A 19,581-nucleotide genomic window follows, 5' to 3' on the forward strand; every position below is an offset into this window, starting at 1 on the left:
ATAGAGGATGTGAGGGCAATGAAAGAGTCATTGTATTCAGGAGAAAAACATGGATTTCTGCAGCATACAAACAAGAAAAAAAAAGAAAAAGGGGACTTAAGGATCCTTGTTAAATATTTCGCTCTAAAATATGTCTTTACATGAGTGTTGGATATTTACCTTAAGTGTTCCCCCCCCCCCCGCCCTGAGAAGTGGTTTTATGAGCACTTCCGATCCCCCGAGTTTATATTTAACTCAAAAGGTCAAGTCTTCCAGTGATTCAAAACTTTATCTATGTAGTCATTTATTTGCATTTCTATTCCCCCTATAACCTATATAATCTATAATCTATCATTATAGAGCAATATTCTTTGGTTCAAAACAACAAAAAAAAGTTAATGGTAAACTCTTAATTTTTGTGAGTTATTTAACTCTGAAATATATTTACTGCTGGGCATTCATCATAATTACTTGACTCAGGCTTCAGTTGCCATAGTTTCTAACTCCAGAAAGCTGGATCCCATCGAGAATCTCTGGATGGACCTGGGGCAAGCAGCAAAGGTACCCTGGCTTCAAGATGGGACGGTCTAGAAGTCATAAAGCACCAGCTTGTTTCCAAGCCATCAGAACCAAAATGACCTGACGCAGTGGGGTGTGGGAAGCGAAACTGGCCTGAGCACTCCATGTGGAATTTATGATAAAATCCCAGTCAGCTTTTAACCGTAGCTCCTGAACCCCAGAGAAGTAAGTTGTGGAATGTTTATTTCTTACTGTGTATGTCGAAATAACTGCAAATATTAATAAAAAGTAAATTTTCTTGTTTATATGTGCAAGCAGGGAATGAGCAAACCACACGGATGCTTGTGCGAATTCGCCCTGAGAGAATTTCTCAGTGTAGTCTCAGGCAGTACGTCTCCTTGAGATAATTCCCCCAAAAGAAATGCCTCTGTTGAAATGCTTGACCTCTGTCAGTGATAAATCAGAATACATTCAGTCCTGGACCTCGAATCCCCTCAGATGTTCTATAATTTTGCTAATCAGTTCAGAATTAAAGGTCCACTTTTCACTGTCCATTGGCCATTAATTGTTGTGTTCTCTATGTCTTTGTTTCTCTGGAGAGACAGAGCACCAAACACAATGTACCATGGGGCCTACCAACTCAATATTATTCATTATCCATGGTTTAAAAGTAGACTCACTCTAGAAATTCCGGATGTCAGACACACATAATATGGTTCATAGTAAACACCCTGGATATTTGGATAATTTTGTGATACAGCACTGTTTAGATGTGTTGTTGTTCTTGGTTTTTGGCTTTTCGGGTCACACCTCGCAATGCACAGGAGTTACTCGTGGCGTTGCAGGCAGGAACTACTGTTGGCATTGCTCAGGGTACCATATGGGATGCCGGAGGATCAAACCTGGTCAGCCATATGCAAGGCACATGCCTTAGCCGCTGTGCTATTGCTCCAGCCCTTTCCATGGTTTTCAGAGCTATTCCTGCACAACAGGAAAGAGTGCTGGATGAGACTCATGTGCTGATTTGGGATTACAGTAAATCATGACCAGGATGTGTCCAGGTCCAGTGGGTCAGAGCTGGGACAGCCTGGGGCTCATCTGATCCCATAATTAACCATGGTCCCTGGAAGAGAGTGCCCAGGTCCATGTCCCTGTCCAGTAAGCAAGTGGGAAGCTGAAGTTTTTTCCATCCTGAGCCCCTGTGGCTGTTCACATGGTATAGCCAGTAATGGGACTGTGGTCACTGGGGCCTGCAGGAGCCCCCTCTACGTGGGAGCTCCTGTGCTCAGAGTTAGTCTCTGACCTTAGCGACCTTTCTGTGAGGTCCAGGGTGGAGTTCCGGGGCTCAGGCAGGGCTGTGGTTTCCTCCCCTTTAGGCCTCAAGCGCTCCTGACCTGGCAAGCAGCCGGGTCACAACCCACTACTCTGTCCCCTTAGAGGCAGGAACATCTGGCAGTTTCTCACGGCGGATGGTACTATGAAACTGTGTCCAAACATCTGACTGGTCACTACAGTTCTGGCTCTAATGCAGGGACTTCTGGTCAGGTGGGGTTAGGGCTGGTTGTGCTCCTCTCTAGTGCTCATGGCTCAGGCCTTTGCATGGAGCCACCTGCAGATCTTCAAGAAAAACAAAAGCAGAAGATAGGGACATGACCTCTGCCACACACCATCCTCAGGCAGGAGAGTGAAAATGACGCAAGTACAGTGACAGGAAGCACAAGCTTCCCAGGCAGATAGTTTCTGATTGTTTCAGTAAGGAGAAGGGGATGTGACTCCTGGCCTGATTAAATGGCTCTCTGTTTGAGGTCACTGTTTTGTTTATTTTATTGATTTGAATGGGCCATATTAGTGGTGCTGAAATATCACTGTTTTCGGGAATGGGGGACCATATGAGGTGCCAGGGGTCCAATGCTGATTAGAATTTTTTTGAAGGTGTTGAAGGGGAGGGCCCATACCAGTGATTCTCAGGTTATTTCTGGCTCTGTACGCATCTGGCAGTGCTTGAGGAACCATAATGGATGACGGGATCGCCAGCCCTACCTGCTGTGTACGGACCCGCTGTCCTGTTACTCCAACCTGCTGCTTTGTTTTCTTTCATGTTTATTTTTGTGCCACAGCGGAGTTGCCTTGGGCTTCCTCTTGGCTCTGTGCTCCAGATTCACCCCTGATAGGCTTCAGGGGAACCCAGGTGTGCTGGTTATGTATGTACCCTGATGGCTACAAATGTCTCAGGGCCCAGGACCTGTGTTTCTCCTTTTTTGTCTTTCCCACTCTGAGAGCCTCACCTTCTCAGTCACATAGTCCCATGTTCACATGATGTTGTATGTCCAGTTCTGGGCATGCGCCTGTTCCAGGGAGTTGGAGCAGAGAACCTTAGGATTGAATCACTTTTACCATCCTTGAGATGAATTTGGGGTCTCCCTTATAAATGTAAGGACTGTGGGTATGCGTTCACTTACTCCTCCTTATTACACATAGTAATATTCATAACGGAAGGAAAATTTACATATGTGTGCAATGAAGGAAGCCCTACATTATGGCCTCAAGCCTTAGAATCCCAGGAACATTGATCTTGGAGACAGACTACATATATAAGGTCTGTGGGAAGGCCTTCACTCAAACTTGGTGTTTTACGAAGCACAGAAAAAAATCATACCATAAAGATACCACATAGATGTCTGACATGCGGGAAGGTCTTCACTCTACCCTGTAGCCTTATTATGCATTTGAGAAGTCAAAGTGGAGAAAAATCTTATATATGTAAATAGTGTGCAAGACATTCACTCAATCCATAACCCTTATTAGCCATATGAAAATGCATACTTGAGAGAATCTTATGTTTGTAAATGTGGCAAGGCCTTTGCATACCTCTCAAGCCTTTTAGACATCCTAAAATGCACACTAGATGAGTTGATCCCTACAAAGTATCCCCAGGTTCAGAGCAGTGCCCCTCGGGAAAACAAGGTGTTTTTTTTTGCACCAGGAGTTTTGGGGGCCGCAGAAGTGCAGCCAAGAAGGAAGCAATCCACGTAGCATGAGACAAGCTTCCAGTGACATCAGTACTATAAGGGAAAGTACTTCCTGTTTATAACCTGGGCTTCGGCTTTAGCAGTGTCTTAGCATTTGAACTTCACCTGTACGTTAACTTGTAAATAATGGGTCTTGGTGATGGAAGTCAGGAAGAAGGTGATTAAAAAATAAATAAATAAATAAATAAACATAAATAGGTTAAAAGTTCTTGAAGCAACAAAAAGCTTCAAAATTTCTTAGAGTCTTAAAAATCCTGCCATCAAATATAACAATGTTCACTCAAATTTTCTACATCTATTGGTATTGCAAGTTTGTTGTCTCATCAATTTTAATCCTAGAATTTTATTAGCGTTTGGGGATTTTTCTCTTTGGTAAATTAAATGCATACATACAAAACCACCCATACCTCTGGACAGCCACAGTTCGCCACGTTACAGTCATTGCTCTGATTCTGGCTTGGCCCAGTGGCCCTGTTTTGAAGGGGTTTATGGCAGAGACAAACCATAAAGTTGTCGAGAATCATTTTAATTCTAAAATCAGGCAAAAGTTTCTTCAGGCCTTCCTGTGTTTGCCTGAGGGAGCTGTGGTCAGTCCATACTCCTGACTTTCAGCTCAGAGCTCCATGACTTGGAGAATTCTGGCACGTTATAGATGCTGTGGTTGGAATCGAGGTCGCCCGTATTTACAAGCACTTTATCCTCTTTATCATCTCTCTGCATACATAGTATTCAGGATCTTTTATTAGACTTTCAGAAGGGTTAAAGATATATATTTTGAAAATGTTCATCTTTGGAAAATGGCCCTGGAAATATTCTTCAGTAGAGTGGATGGGAGACAGTTAGTTGTCTTTACTGTGAGTAGAGAAACGTGGACCAGTGTTTTGAAAGAATTGGAGGGTCTCCTTGAGTCAAATCTTTTACAAATGGTGGGGAGAGCACAAACCCACCCATGTCAGCAGGCAATTAGATTCAGCTGTGATTGTTGAACAGTAAGGGTGGTCACACACCTGGATCCCACCTCTTTCTCATTTCAGCAGTATTAGAGGTAAGGAAACCTGAAACATTTGCTTTTGGAAACATTAATATCCCAATCAGAATACTACAATTGCTCAGTGGTCATCAGAATGCTAAATATCATTTAGATAGGTCGAAAAGGCTAAGCAAGTCTTTCGAAAAACCAGTATGGTCTGCTGACTTTGATTCAGTTTATCCCTCCATTTAAAAATTGATCCTTATGCTGGGTTCTACTTCTTTAAAATATATTTTTTGTATATATACATATGTTTTTTTGATTTTTGGGTCACACCTGGTGTTGTACAGGGGTTAACCCTGGCTCATGCCCTCCGGAATTACTCCTGGCGGTTCTTGGGGGATCACATGGGGCGCTGAGAATCGAACTTGGGTCAGCTGCGTGCAAGGCAGATGCCCTACACAGTGTGCTCTCTCTCCAGTCCCTGCATAAAATATTTTTGATTTGGGGGTACATCTGGCACTTCTTGAGTGTTACTCCCGGTGGTGCTTGGGTCATCATTTGGAATGTCATAGCTGGAATTCAAGCTGACCTAATTCAGTGCAAGCGCTAAGCCACTGTACTGGTTTGAGTAAATAATATTCGAAGCCAATTAAATTCTAAGTTATAAAGCATAATATTAATTAATTGTCTTCCTGTATCCATACAAAAGGACATTGCATTAAGGTAAACTGCTCAAAGGACATAAGGAGAGGAGAAAGGCAATATTAACTTACAGTACAGCTTCAGTGTCTAAGAAGGATGAGACCTTACGAATTGGTTGGGGAAGAGAGCATAGAAGTGGTTACAGACTGATAAAGTAATGGGAGTGACTCGGGAGCACTGTGATGGGTACAATCTGATAAACCTAAGCTTCGTATACTCCAACATTCTGGGTTTGAAAACTTGTTTCTGAAGTAGGTGAAATCCCAATGCTTGTGTGTTATCAGGGGTAGTGGGTTGATCCAAATTACTTTCAGGTATTCGTAGAAGCCTTTTACTCCTTTTTGCGTTTTTCTCTGCCTCTCTGGTGGCTGTTTTCTGATTTGTCCCAGTTCTCTGGAGGGCTGGCTTTGGAATCACTGCTTTCACCCCATCGTGATTTATCACTTTCCTGAGACTCTCATTGTCCATGTCCCACCTGTTCCCTACCTTCGTGTTTTACCTTGTATCAACTTGCTTGAATTTTTCCTAATGGCTTGTGTGTGAGAGCTTTGGTTGAATGTTTGAGTGACCGGTACAGCATCAGAGGACTTGTCCTTACCTCCAGCACTACCGTGCCTGACCAGCCACCCAGCATCTGCTTCTGCCTTTCTGTTCTCAGAATTTTTCTTTATTTTTTTCCCTGCTTGGATTGTTTCCATTTTGTTGTTGCTGTACTTCTGGGCTACACCCTACAGTGCTCGGGCCTTACTCCAGACTCTGAATTCAGGAATCACTGCTGCCAAGGTCAGAGGACATTAAGATATGCCTTGGGTAAGCTGATAACATATGCTGTACTATCACTCTGTCCCCCCAAATAGAATATTAATAGTTGAAAAATAGAAACAGTTCATATCGTGGTCCTGTAAAGAGCGTGAATATAGGATTATTATACTATACAACACGCAAGACAAGAGCAAGTGCTGGATGAAGCTCATGCAAATGTGCTGACTGGGGATTAGAGTAAAAGAGCACGCAGAAGAGTCGGGGGCTAGGTCGACAGACCTGAGGCTCTACCTTGTGCTTCCCTTGACCCAGAAGTGACCCTGGTCTCCAGGAGAGATCTCTCATGCTCGTGTCCCTATCTACCCTGCGAGAGGGTGGCTGAAGGTTTGTCCATGATGAATTCCTTTGTCTGCCCCCATGGCATAGCCACTTACAGGGCTTTGTTCACTGGGTGTGGTGGGGGCAGCCCTGGTTGAGGCCTGCAGGGGCCACTAATACTCTTACACGCATGGGCTCAGAGTCAGTCCCTGGCCAGCCTTGTAGGAACCTTCCTGTAGGGAAGACTCCCAGGGCTCAGTTTCCTCTCCTGTAGCCTAAGCCCAGTACTCCAATCTGGTCAGACAGCCCGGATCCCAACGCACTTTGCATCTGCAGGAGAGGAAGGATCTTCTGACAGTGTCTTTCCCAGATGGGTCAGGGTTCTGGTGCTGGATAATTTCCACCGATCAGAGCATTTCCTGCTCCAGTGTTGGTACTTCTGGTCAAGGTTGGGAGATTGTGCTCCACACTGGTGGTCACGGCTCTGACTTCTTTAGGATTTGCATGGAGCTTATTTCAGATGCTCAGGAATTAGAGACAGGGGAAGATAGTGACACGCTGTCTGACTCACTGTCCCCATGTCAGAGGAGAGTGACTGGATGGCATGATGCAGTGACAGGAACAGACAGGCTTCCAGGCCCATCTGTTTCAAGCTATGTTAGGAGGGAGCCCTGGGATAGGGTTCCTGGCAGGGGTGACTGACTGCTGTTTCAGGCCACTTCCGTCCCTGTTTGTTTTGTTCTATTTACATTGAATGGTGCTCAAGAAGTACTCCCAACTCAGTGCTCAGGGGTCACACCAGTTTGACCTTGGGGATCGGCTTGGGGAGCTCTGAGATTGCATACGATGCTGGTGATTCAAGAATAACCTCCTGGATTTTGTTTTGTTTTGTTTTGGGAGCTGATAGGTAGCCACACCCCATGATTCTTGGGATTATTCCTGGCTCTGCACTCCAACATTGCACCTCAGAGTTCTTGGTGCAACATATGAACAGCAGAGATCGCCAGCCCTACTCGGGTTTCCTGGACCCACGGTACTGTTACTCCATCTTGCTGCTTTGTTTTTTTCATATTTGTTTCTGTGCTACAGTGTAGATGCTCATGGCTTCCTCTTGGCTCTGTTCTCTGGATTCACCCCTGACGGACATCAGGACCCAGGGTGTGCAGGCTCTGTATGGGCCTTGGCAACTACAGTGACTCTGTCCCCAGGACATGTGTTTCTCCTGTTTTGTCCTTCCCGCTCTGAAGAGTGTTGCCTGCTCAGTAACAGAGTTTCATGTTCACTTACTGCAGTGTGTGTAGTTCTGAGCATGTGTCTGTCCCTGGGAGAAAAGGATGCCTGGGGCCGTCAATGTCATTGGGGTCACTTTTCCTGCCCAGAGATAATTTGGGGCGGCTTCAATACAGGAATTACAGGCACTTATGCCCTCACATAGCTCTGAGTCACTCGCTGACATTGTCTGTCTCCGTCTCATCCCTAATACATGGAACGGGGAATGTGGGATATGGCATTGGGGGAGAGGGGGCAGCTAGTGTTTTGTTCCAACCCAGTGTTGCTTTTTGTGGTCCTGTTGGGTTTCTGCTCAGGTGTTACCCTGTGCCGTGCTCATTGGATTTATCCCTGGAATGGCTCCATGCAAGTCCAGAACCTGTCGCGAACCTGTCCAGAACCTGCAGGAACTTTCTAGAATAATGTTGTTGTAGCAGATCTGGCTCCGTGTGAGGGATTCCTGGGATCACTAGCAGAAATGGGGAAACAATTAACTTTCCCAACCCTGTGTGGTGTCTGGCCCTTTAAAACTCCGACCAGAAGTGTAGGTGAGGTCACAGAGCCCCGCCTTTCCCTGGGGTCTTTGTGGGCGGAGCAATATCCACCCTGTTTGTTGGCTTGTGAGGAGGTGGGGGGCGGGAAGGGGGCGGCCAGGGAGCGGGGACGTCCCATAGGGCCAGTTTCCTCTCTGGCCATGGAGTGAGTGGTGTATCTGGGAGCAGCCCTGAGCCTCCGCCGGTCTCCCCACCGCGGGACGCCCCCAGCGCCCGCCTTTTCGAGAGCTTTGTCTGTCTACTCATTTCTATTTTAGCGCATCGCATGGCAGGAGTTTTTTATTTCGGAGGCGAGTGAGGAGGGGGCGTCGGTCCCGGGCAGGTGGGCTGACAAGTGAGGTGGAAGGTTCGAGAGCCAAAGTCCGTTCGGAAAGTGTCAGGAACAACAGAAATGAGGACGACCAGAAGAGAAAGAGTTTTCTTTTCAAGTTTGTTTTTCATTGTGTGTCCTAGTCGCTATGGCCCGGGCGACCCCATGGGGTCGCGGGCACGAGACCCTCGCCCTCCCCCCCAACCCATCGCTCTGGCCCCCAACCGGAGAGGAATGTGCCAGAGCCCGAGGGAGCCCCAGCTTGCCCGCAAGTCTCATGGCCCTTGTGGGACCACCACAGCTTTGGCTCTGCAGCAGGGACCCTCGGAGCCCGGGGGCCTCAGCAGGATTGGGGCGTGTGGACATCTCGAGAATGGCTACGCCCCGGTTGCCTACCTATATCCCCCTCTTTCCAGGCCGACTTTCGTATCTAGGCGGGTTGAAAAGGAGTCAGAGATCAGGGGTTTCCCTCGGCAAGGGGACCTGGGGGCCCATTCTTTGGCCTTTTGTGGGAGAGGGCTGGGGCCTCTCCTGGCTTGTTCAGGGCTCTCTCCTGAACCTTCCCTCAGGAAACGACCCAGGCAGTGTTCGGTGTAACCCCGTACCTTGGTGAGCAGCGTGAAGGCGCATCAGCGCCCCACTCCCTGGTGAGGGGAGGAGGGCGCTGGGTGCGTTTCTCCTGTGCTTGGGGCTCAAGAACATTGGGCCCAGCGTTCGATTTTCACTTGTTCCTGGTTCAGCCATCAGGCTCGGAGGGCTTTTCCTTTTCCTTTTCCTTTCTTTTTTCCCCTTTGGTTTCTGTTTGCTTTTAGGTCCACGCCCTGTGATGCTCTTGGGGTTATTTCTGGCTCTGCACTCTGATCACTGTGGGTGCTGTTCAGGGAACCCTATGAGATCAAGATCACGACCATCCTGTCGTTCTTAACAACTTAATGACCCCTCGTTCATCAATTTTGCATGTGTGTCTTACAGAAACATTAGTTTATTCCCTGGTAATGCCATTCACATTGCGTTGGTGTGGTGCAAATGTTAGGAACCAACCTGCAGTTCTGAATGTCTTTTTCCATGGAGACTCTAAAGTCATAGGGCGATGATTGGAATCCTCTGCTGTTCGACAGGGAAGCAGCCAGCCTGAGTGGAATGTCTCTGATCCTGCACACTGTGAAAATGTCTCGAGTGGGCATTTGTGCCCTCAGCCCCATGGGGATGCCAAAACACACAGGATGGCCCCTGAAGGTGATCCAAATGGAGAGAGCAACCTCACTCTGAAGAAGCCCTCCCCTGGGAAAAGGTCCATACAGTCTGTTGTTCTCAGTCCACAGACACAAACTCCAATACTGTAGCAGACCCTAGAATGTGGGAGAGGAGCACTGTTTGTAGTGAGTCCCTCACACCGGAAAGCCCATAAGCAAAGTCACCATGGACTGACCCTGTCTAAGAGTAAGCAATGTGGGGGAGCTTCCTCGTGTTCCCAGGACTGTGATGTTCCTTTAGAAACCCACAGTGGACAGAATCCCCAGGAGTGTCAGCAGCAAGGGCGTGGCTTGAGTCCAGTGTCATCCCAATGTGCTGACATGAACATCCGCACAGGAAGGAAAACTAATACATGTAAGGACTGTGCAAAGGCCTTCACGCGACCCTCTGACCCCTTAAAACTTTTGGAGAATTCATACGGGAGAGAAACCATATGTGTCTGAGCAATGTCGGACGGTCTCTGCTTACTCCTCACACCTTTCTAGACACAGGAAAATTCACAGTGGAGAGAAACCTCATAAATATAAGGCATGTGAAAAGGCCTTCACTCGATCCTCGACCCCCACTGGGCATATGCAAACTCAAACTGAAGAGAAGCCTTATATGTGTAAGGAATGTGGGAATGCCTTTGGTATTCCTCCAGCCTTACTCGTCATGTGAGAATTCACACTGGAGAGAAACCTCATGTTTGTAAGGCATGTGGAAAGTCCTTCATTCTATCCTCAGCCCTTACTCGGAATATGAAATCTCATAATGGAGAGAAATCTTATGTATGTAAGGTATGTGGGAAGGCCTTTGGTTATTCCTCAAGCCTTACTAGTCATTTGAGAAATCACACTGGACAGAAACCTTATATTTGTAAGGAATGTGGGAAGGTCTTCCGTCTGCCCTCAGGCCTTACTACACATAGAGCAGTTCATATTGGAGTGAAATCTCATGTGCGTCAAGAATGTGGGAAGGCCTTTGTGTTTCTTTGTAGTCTTAGGAAACATCATAAAATTCACATTAGATAATTCAGTCCCCTAATAACAATTTTTAACATCAAAACAGGCTCCTTCAATAAAGTCTGTTTTGTTTGGACCATGATATAAGGTGCTACAAAAGTGCAGCCAGGAAAGAAATGATCTTGGTGGTGTGTAACAAACCTTCTGTGATGTCAGATTTTCGTATCTTGTGAAAGTCAGTAGGAATGTGAATAAAAAAGGCAAAAAAATCCCCTAGGCTCAGGGCTGTGAAGGCTCACCACTTTCTGAATCTTTGCTCTGATTCTGACTTAACTTATTTTTCTTTTTGGTTCACACACAGCGATGCTCAGGGGTTACTCCTGCTACTCCAGTCAGGAATTACTCCTGGTGGTGCATATGTGTTGGCGGGGATTGAACCAGGGTCGGCCCCATGCAAGGAAAATGCCCTCCCCTCTGGACTATTGCTCCAACCCCTGTGGCTTAACTTGGAGGCTCTGGGTTTGGGGTATTAACACAGAGAAACAGCCATACCTTCGTTCTTCAGCTACTCCTGATTCATGTTCTTTGGAACTTCACCCAGCTGAGCCCTACTCCTGCCTCTCAGCTCAGGCATCCATACCTGGGGAACTCAGGATTCGTATGGGCTGCTGTGGTTGGAATCCAGGTCTGCCATGTGTGACCAGCTCCTTCCTCCATGTCATCTCTGCCTCCCTTGTATTCAGGTACTGGTTAGCATTGTGTAAGAATAAAGGATTGATATTTTTGAAAGTGTCATCTTAGGCAAATGGCCCCAGCAATGTTCTTTAATGGAGTGCAATGAAGACAGTTTATTTTTAATGTTTAAAACTTTGTTTTTCCCATATTTTTGGTTCTTACCCAGAAAACTTAGGGATTACTCCGGGTGGTGCTCTAGGACCCTGTTAAATATGGTGCAAGACAAAATTCCTACCTGCTATCCTATCTCACTGACCCCTATTGGAAACAGTTTAAATGAACGTTACTGAGTGTAGAAAGACATTTGAAAGGGTAGAAGGGGCCCTTGAATCAAATGTCTGACAAATGCTGGGAATATGGATCAGCTCCCCACATTCCAGCAGGCCGTTCTGTTTACCTGTGATTACTTACAAGGATGGTCATGTTCCTGGATCCCCCCCAATCAGTTCAATAATATTTCAGAAAAAAGTAAGTGTTGAATTTGGAATTAGCAAAGTCCCATCAATCTAGTAGTCACCAGAACGATCAAAAGGATTCTGATCTGCTTATAGGTCATAAAAGGCTCCAAACTGACCAATATGGTTTACTGCCCATTAACCTCCATTCTCAGGGTAGGAATATATGATGTTGGTGGTGGTGCTCACCTGGCAGTGCTTAGGGCCTACTCCTGGCTTTACACTTTGATGGTGCTCAGGGGACTGTTTGGAATTCTGAGGGTTGAACCCAGATTGACCACATTTAAGGCAAGCACCCAAGCCTCTTTCCCCCTACTCTGGTTTTGAAATTGTGCTTCTGAAACTGCCTCCTGCAGTTTGCCTTGTAGTCAAGGGTCCACTGATTTGGTGTTTTCAAGGGGTAGTGCATTGACTGGACAGTGCTCTCCGATGTTCTTACCAGCCTCTACTCCTGTTCCAGTGTCTGTCCAGCTCTCTGGGCTGCTGCATGACCAGTTCCTCTGCATCTCCTGGGTTGGCTTGGCAGTCACTGGTTTCACCCCATCTTGATTCGTTCCTCAAAAAGCTCAACATCTGGTGACTTGTACCAACCTTCCTGTTTTACCTTGAATGAACCCAGCTGTGTTTTTCCTTGTTGAACTGCTTGTGAAAGCATTGGGTCATTGTGTGACTGACCAGTAGAAGATCAAGGTTCTTCTCCTTATTTCCAGCTCCCCACTGTGTGACCCCATCATCTGCCTCTCGACACTTTTATCCAGTCTATCCCCCCTTCAGCCCTATTCACCTGGGTGGGCAAAAAGGGTCTCTGCCTCTGGTTCATGACACGTTAAGGCTCCGGATCCTGGCAGAAGTGGAATGACGTCACAGGCCAGCAACCTTCAGATGTCCTTTCTATTCCAGTTGTGGTTGCCTGCGTTAGGCCACCATTGGTGTCGTGGGCAGGGAAGGAAATGGAGGCCCTGCGTGGAAGGGGGACTACGAAGGCCGATTTTTCTGTCAGGATGGGAGTGGTGGTCCATGAGCTCCCGGTGCCTCCACACTGTGAGCGGTGTGGGCTGTTCCAGTTTGGGGGCCCTTTCATGCTTGTTTTTCTCTTGTTTCTGATACCAGGTGGCTCTTGAGGCAAGGTGAATGCTTTAGGGGAACCCAGAGGCTTTAGGGGATGCAGGGTTCGAGTGTGAGTGGGTGATCGTGAGGCTCCCCTTTGCCCACCATCGGCTCTTGCTCCACGATCTGTCAGTGGCGGGTGGTCGTGGGGCTGAGGGGTGGCCTGAGTGCGGGGCCTGCGGGACTTGCAGAGAGCACGGCCTGGCTTTCCCGACCCTCCCTGCACGGGACTTCGCTCTGCCCTGATCCGGAGCCTTTGGCGCTGGCATCACATGTGTAAAACCTTCAGATTCACTTCAAGGGGCAGGGCCTCAGACCCCTGCACTAGCAGATCCAGTTATCGTCTCTCCTTTGATTGATTGCCGTGATGTGGTGGGGCCACATGGTGGTTTGTTCCCTGCCGGAGGGTGGGGTTTTAAATGAAACTTTTTCAGTAATATTGTTTTGGTTTGCCCTGTGTACCACATCTGGAGATGCTTAGGGTTTAGTTTTGGCTCTGAACTCAGGAATTCCTGATGGTGGTACTCAGTGACCATATGGGATGTGAGGATTGATCTGGGTTGGCTGCATGCAAGGCAAGTTCCCTGCCTGCTTCACTGTCTCTGATCCCAACCTTTTTGGTTTTGTTTCTACATCAAGAATTTTTGCTTCCTAAGTTCCAGTTGCAAAGCATCCCGTACTTACGATTTCTCAAGTCTTTGTATTCATTGCAGAATTCATACAGGAAAGAAGCCCTATATAACTAAATAATGTGGGACCGTCTTTATTGGATCCGCAGGCCTTACTAGGCATATGAGAATGAATAGTGGAGAGAAAATTTTATGTAATGAATGTGAACAGGGCTTCATGGACCTTCAAACTTTAGTAAACTTTGTAAAATTTATACTGGATGAGTTGATCCCCTATAAACCATCTATAAGGTCAGAACAGGCCCTATCAGTTTAGCCAGATTCCTTTGGACAGGGGCGGTCATAGGTGGTACAAAACTGCAGCCAAGAAGGAAATCATCCTCGTATCATATGATGAGCTACCTATGATGTCACTTCTGTAAGGAAAGTTTCTTGCTGAGTATCCGCCGCACCACAGCCATGCCAGTGCCCTGGAATGTTTCCATCACATGAATGTTTAACTTGTACATAGTGGGTCTTTGTGATGGAGGCCATGAGGAAGGTGACTAAATAAAAACAGGTACAAAAATAGGCCCTCTGTGGAATGGTCACAGCTCATCACTGTGTCATTGTTTACTCTCACTCCAACTTGGCCCAGAGGCCCTGGTTTTAGAGAATTATGACAGAGATGAATCACAAAGCTGCAGTGAAAACTGCAAAGTGGAAGACCAGGAAATCCTTTATTCTTCCAGTCTTTCTGTGCTAGGTTTTGGGGTGCCACATCCCCTGGACTCAGGGTTTACTGTTGGTTCTTAGCTCAGGGATCCAGACTGGGGGTCACATATATCCTTATGGGGCTCAGAATCCAGGTCAGCCATGTGCAAGCAAGTACTTTGTCTTCGGTATCATTTGTACACTCCTTGTATTCATATTTTTTAAAATTTTACATTGCACTAAAGATTAATATTCACAAAAAGTTTTATCTTGTGAAAATATCCTGACAAAGATCTTTATAGTGAGGATTGGAGACCATTGAAATGGACTTTGAAATTGTGGAAGGGGCCCCTTGACTCAAATGTTTTCCAGGTGGTAGGAACATGGGAGAGCCCCCTGCTTCCCCATCTCAACATGCATTCAGCTTTGATGACTAACTAATAAAGGGGGTCACATTCCAGGATCCCACCCACCTCACTTCAGTAGTGTTAGGACAAAACAAAACTTGCCTTTGGAAGGAGTTAAATCCCAACCATGATGTTTTCACCTGGCTGATAATAATGATTTCGATTGTCAGAGAGCCCGGTGAGCTACTGAGAGTATCTTGCCCACACGGCAAAACCTGGCAAGCTACACATCCTATAATCGATCCGCTAAACACAGTAACAAGCCTCACAATGGAGACATTACTGGGCCCATTCAGGAGATGAACAACGGGAGGACAGTGCTATAGATTGTCTGAAAGGCCTAGTAGGGCTACAAATTTACCAGTATGCTTTGGTTACCTTTGGCTAAATATATGCCTCTGTTCTTAGGAATGTTGGATATCATGGGATTTGTTTATTGAACTATATATACTTCTGGGGGGAGGGACATACCTGTCAGTTACTCCTGTTGCTCCTTGGGCCATGATTTGGCGTACAGGGATGGACTCCAGATGACCAGTTTCAATGCAAGTGTCAAGCTTCTGCACTCTCCCTCCTGGTTCATGCTCTGGGTTGAAATTGCATTTCTGAAACGGCCTCCTTGGTTTTCCTTGTAGATGAGTGTTCACTGCTCGCCTGTTGTCAAGCATAGAACATTGACTTGAAAGTGCTCTCTGATGTTCTTACCTGCCTTTGCTGCTGTTGCAGTGTCTCTTCAACTCTCTGGGCTTGCTGCTAGGCCAGTTTCTCTCTGCATCTCCAGGGCTGGCTTGGGAGTCACTGCTTTCACCCGATCTTGTTTGATGACTTCCCTGAGAAACTCACTGTCCCGTGCCGCACCTGCTCCCTATCTGCCTGTTTGACTTTGAATGAACCCGCTGTTCATTTATTATGATGGACTGTGTGAGAGCATTGGCTCATTTTTTGCCCGGTACAAAACCAGGGGACTTCTCCATACTGCCTTCTAGCCCTCCACTTTGTGACCGGCCACTCCGACAGCTGCCTTTCCACCCCTCTATGCGAGCCCATCCCTGTTGCGCCAGAGATTCACCTGGGTGGGCATAGTGGTTCTCTGCACTTCTGGATCCGGGCTCTTTATGGCTGCTTGTGGGGATGGAAGTGACATCACAATGGGGCCTTCCTGGTGCTTCTATTCCTGAAAATTGGGTCAGCGTCATTGTTCACATGGATAAAGGACAGTTAGGGCCCCTGTGAGGAAGCGGGATTCGGAAGGCCAATTTTGTGGTAGAACGGGGCTGATCTCCTGTGAGTGCCTGGCGATTCCCATCTCAATACTGAGCTGTGGGTCTCCACAAGCTTGGGCGCAGGGGGGCGCTTTCATGCTTGTTTTTCACTTGTTCCCTCATATCCAGACAGTTACTGATGTGGGGCAGATATTTCAGGGGGTACATTGGGACTGTTCCAGGGTGCAGGGGAGGAGGGTGTGAATGACTGATACTGGGAGGCTTCTGCGGCCACTATGCCTCTAGCTCTGCGATAGGGCAGCGGCCCTTGGGTGTGGGGCTGATCGCGGGGCTGAGGGCCTTTGGGAAGAGGGAACTTCCGAGGGCGGGTCTTGACTGTGCTGACCCCCAGCTGACCTATGTTGGAACCTTGGCCCTAGGCTTGCTGCTGTAAAGTCTCCAGATACACTTTGAGGGGCAGAGCCGCAGCTCGCCCAATTCCAAGAGACGCTGTTCCTGTCCGTCTTTCTCATTGGCTTCCCTGATGGGACGAGGCCTTCCCGAGCAGTAGATCCATTGGTGATTGGTGTTTTAGTTTCCTTTGGGGGCTATACTTGGTGTGGGGAATGGGGGGCTCTGCTTGCACGAAGATACAATGAGAGCTTACTCTGGCTCCTGGCTCAGGGCTCAGATATTTTTCCTGGCGTACTCTGGGGGCCATAGGGATGCATGGGGATGCAGAGGGTTGACTGGTATCAGCAAACAACGCATCCTACTAGCTTTACTGTCTGTCAGAACAGGAACTTTTGCTTCTTCACATCACATTGCAAATCCCTGTCCTTGACCCCTGTTTATAGAGGTGAATACTGGGGGTAAAGGGTGTGTGAGTTTGTTGGTAAGTGCATGTGTGTGTGTAGAAAGTGTGTTTTTTTTTAGAGGAAAGGGGCTGCCCCATTCTCGGCTATGTTTGTCGGGGGAAGCCCTTTTGCCAGCACAGGGGGCGCTAATGCACGGGATCTGGCCTCTGATTCAGCCCCTGGCTGTGGCTGTGAGAACCTTCTGTGGGACCCAGGGAGGAGGCCCCAGGTCAAGGTAGGGCTGAGTTTTCTCCCTTGTAGCCAAGCCCAGAGCCTGTGTCATGAAAGACAGCACAGATACCAACCCATTTTGCTTCTCTTGGGGAGACAGAAGCATCTGGTGTAATCCCCAAGGAGGGTCTGTGAGCCATTGCCCAAGACTGTGGCTTCTCAGGCCTGGGGGTTGTGCTACTCTCCAGTGCTCACCACTCTGACTTCTCCTCCAGGTCTCTGATCCTCATGAAAAACAGAGGCAGAAGAAGATAGTGACATGCGAATAGAAACACCATCCCTAGGTAGGAGGAGAGTGACAAGATAAGGTGATGCAGTGACCTTCTCACTTATCAAGGAGTGCTCAGCCTTCTTGTGCCAAATGTCTCTGAGTTATTTCAGGAAGGATCCTGCATTGTGCCTCCTTGTTGGAGGGCCGGACTCTGTATGATGCCATGTTTGTTTCAGTTTTGTTGTGTTTCCTTTTGAACCATGCCCATCGTAAAGAGTACTCATACTCTTCAGTGACCAAAATATATGTGGTCAGGAATACTTGGAGGCTGGCTCTTTAAGGCTAGGACCAGAAATGCAGGTGGCTTCACAGAATGCAGGTCTTTCCATCCCTGCCCTCCACCCAAGGTGGCTTCACTCTCTGGGCAACAGTTACAATCAACCACCATTGTTGCTGAGTATGAGGCGCGGGGAAGGAGCAGGTATTGGGGTGCCCAGGGAGACAGCGAGCATCCCCAAGGTCGTTTTGTTTTGCCAGCCACCCTGTGGTCGCTCTGAGTGCCCTAAACTGCTGAGGTCTCTACATTTTGAGTGGTGGGGTCACTCGATGATAGTGTACAGGAATGGCGGCCCCTCACCCGGGACACACAGAGTGCTCCTGACGAAAGCTGTATCTTACTTAATAATTGATTTTTAGGAAACAGTCACTGTCACTGTACTCCCATTGTTCATCGATTTGCTCGAGCGGGCCCAGTAACATCTCCTTTGTGACACTTGTTACTGTGTTTGGCATATCAGATATATCACGGGTAGCTTTTCTGGCTTTGCTGTGCAGGTGAGATACTCTTAGTTGCTTGCAGGGTTCTCTGAGAATGGCGGAGGAATCAAACCTGGGTCGGCTGCATACAAGTCAAATGTCCTACCCGCTGTGCTATTGATCAGAGGAGATTTTTCTGAAGAAAGCTTTTTTTGTGTAAGGAGGACAGTGGCCTTGCATGTAGCCAACCTGGGTTCGAACCCCATGACCACATAGGGTACCCGGAGCATGGCCAGATGTGATCACCCCAGAACCTGAAAAGGAAACCCCAAGTGGTCAGAAAAGCATGGAGTTAGGGAATAAAATGAGCTTGGAGAGGAAAGGTCTGCTGGGAGAGTTTCTGAAACAAAATAACGGAACAAACGAGAAAGTAATTTCTTTTAAAATTATTGTTATTTCTTAGCAAGAAGGAATTAAGGAAATAGTGGGCTCAAATTTGAATTCTCGAACGTGTGTTAAATGAGAATTAGTGAATACGCACTGTAAATCATTCTTTTAATGATGAAAACACTGGGCTATTAATGTCAGTGACTTCAATGGGCATAAGAACATTTTAGCTAGAAAGTTCCAGCTTAGCTTCTCAAAGACCTGGTTCCTATTTATAGACATAGTACAAGATGCCAACGCCCGACCCCCGACTCCTGTTTTCAATCACAGTGCACACAGTGCAGGATTTTCCCATTTTGCTTCTTGGAGGTGGAGGCAGGGGATTTTTTGGGGATTATCTCCAGGACAGCTTGTTGCTGGCCACCTTTCATTCCTTACACTGAACCATTGGCTCCCTCGACTTGATCAGTTTATTTCAGTTAATTCCATTTTAGTTGTTTTATTTATTTATTTATTTTTAGTGTATCCTTGCTAAAAAAAATTGCTATTTTTTAGCAAGGATACACCTTGCTATACTTGGTTACACCTGATGGTGTTCAGGGAACCATATGGGATGCCAGTAGTCAAATCTGGTTTTTCTGCTTGCAAGACAAGCACTTCTCCCACTGTACTATATCTCCAGACCCTTTACACAGAAAAATTTTGATTTATTATTGTCTTTTTGAATTGTAAATTTTGACTCACAGCACTCAGTGCTCTGTGCTAAGATTAGCATTTGAGCTCAACATTGTTCCTGGCACTGCTTGCGGACCCTATCTGCTTTGGAGAACTGAATGTGGTTTAGCAGCTAGAAAGAAAAGCATCCTATGTACTGTCTCTGCTTACCCTATTTAATTTTTCTACAGAAAAAGATATTTTTTGTATCTACCAAGTTTCTTAGCAGAGCCCTACCCATTGACCATCTCTCCCAGACCAGGTGTGGGTACACCTAGTAGGGCGCTTGCCTTGCATGTAGTTTGCCTGATTTCAATCCCCATCATTTCATAGGGTCCAATGAACACAGCCAGGTGTGGCACAAAGCCCCCCCAAAAAAAAGTGTCACTCCAAAATTTGTCATGACAGTGACCGTTCTTTGACCATCTTTTTGGGCTTTGTGAATATCTCTCCTGTCTGTTCCTTTTTTTTTTTTTTGCTTTTTTTTTTTGGATTAGACCCAGCGATGCACAGGGGTTACTCCTGGCTCTGTACTCACAAATTAGTCCTGTTGGTGCTCGGTGACCATATGGGATACTGGGAAT

This window comes from Sorex fumeus, unplaced genomic scaffold (genome assembly GCF_029834395.1).
Source record: "Sorex fumeus unplaced genomic scaffold, SorFum_2.1 ptg000152l, whole genome shotgun sequence".
Lineage (NCBI taxonomy): Eukaryota > Metazoa > Chordata > Mammalia > Eulipotyphla > Soricidae > Sorex > Sorex fumeus.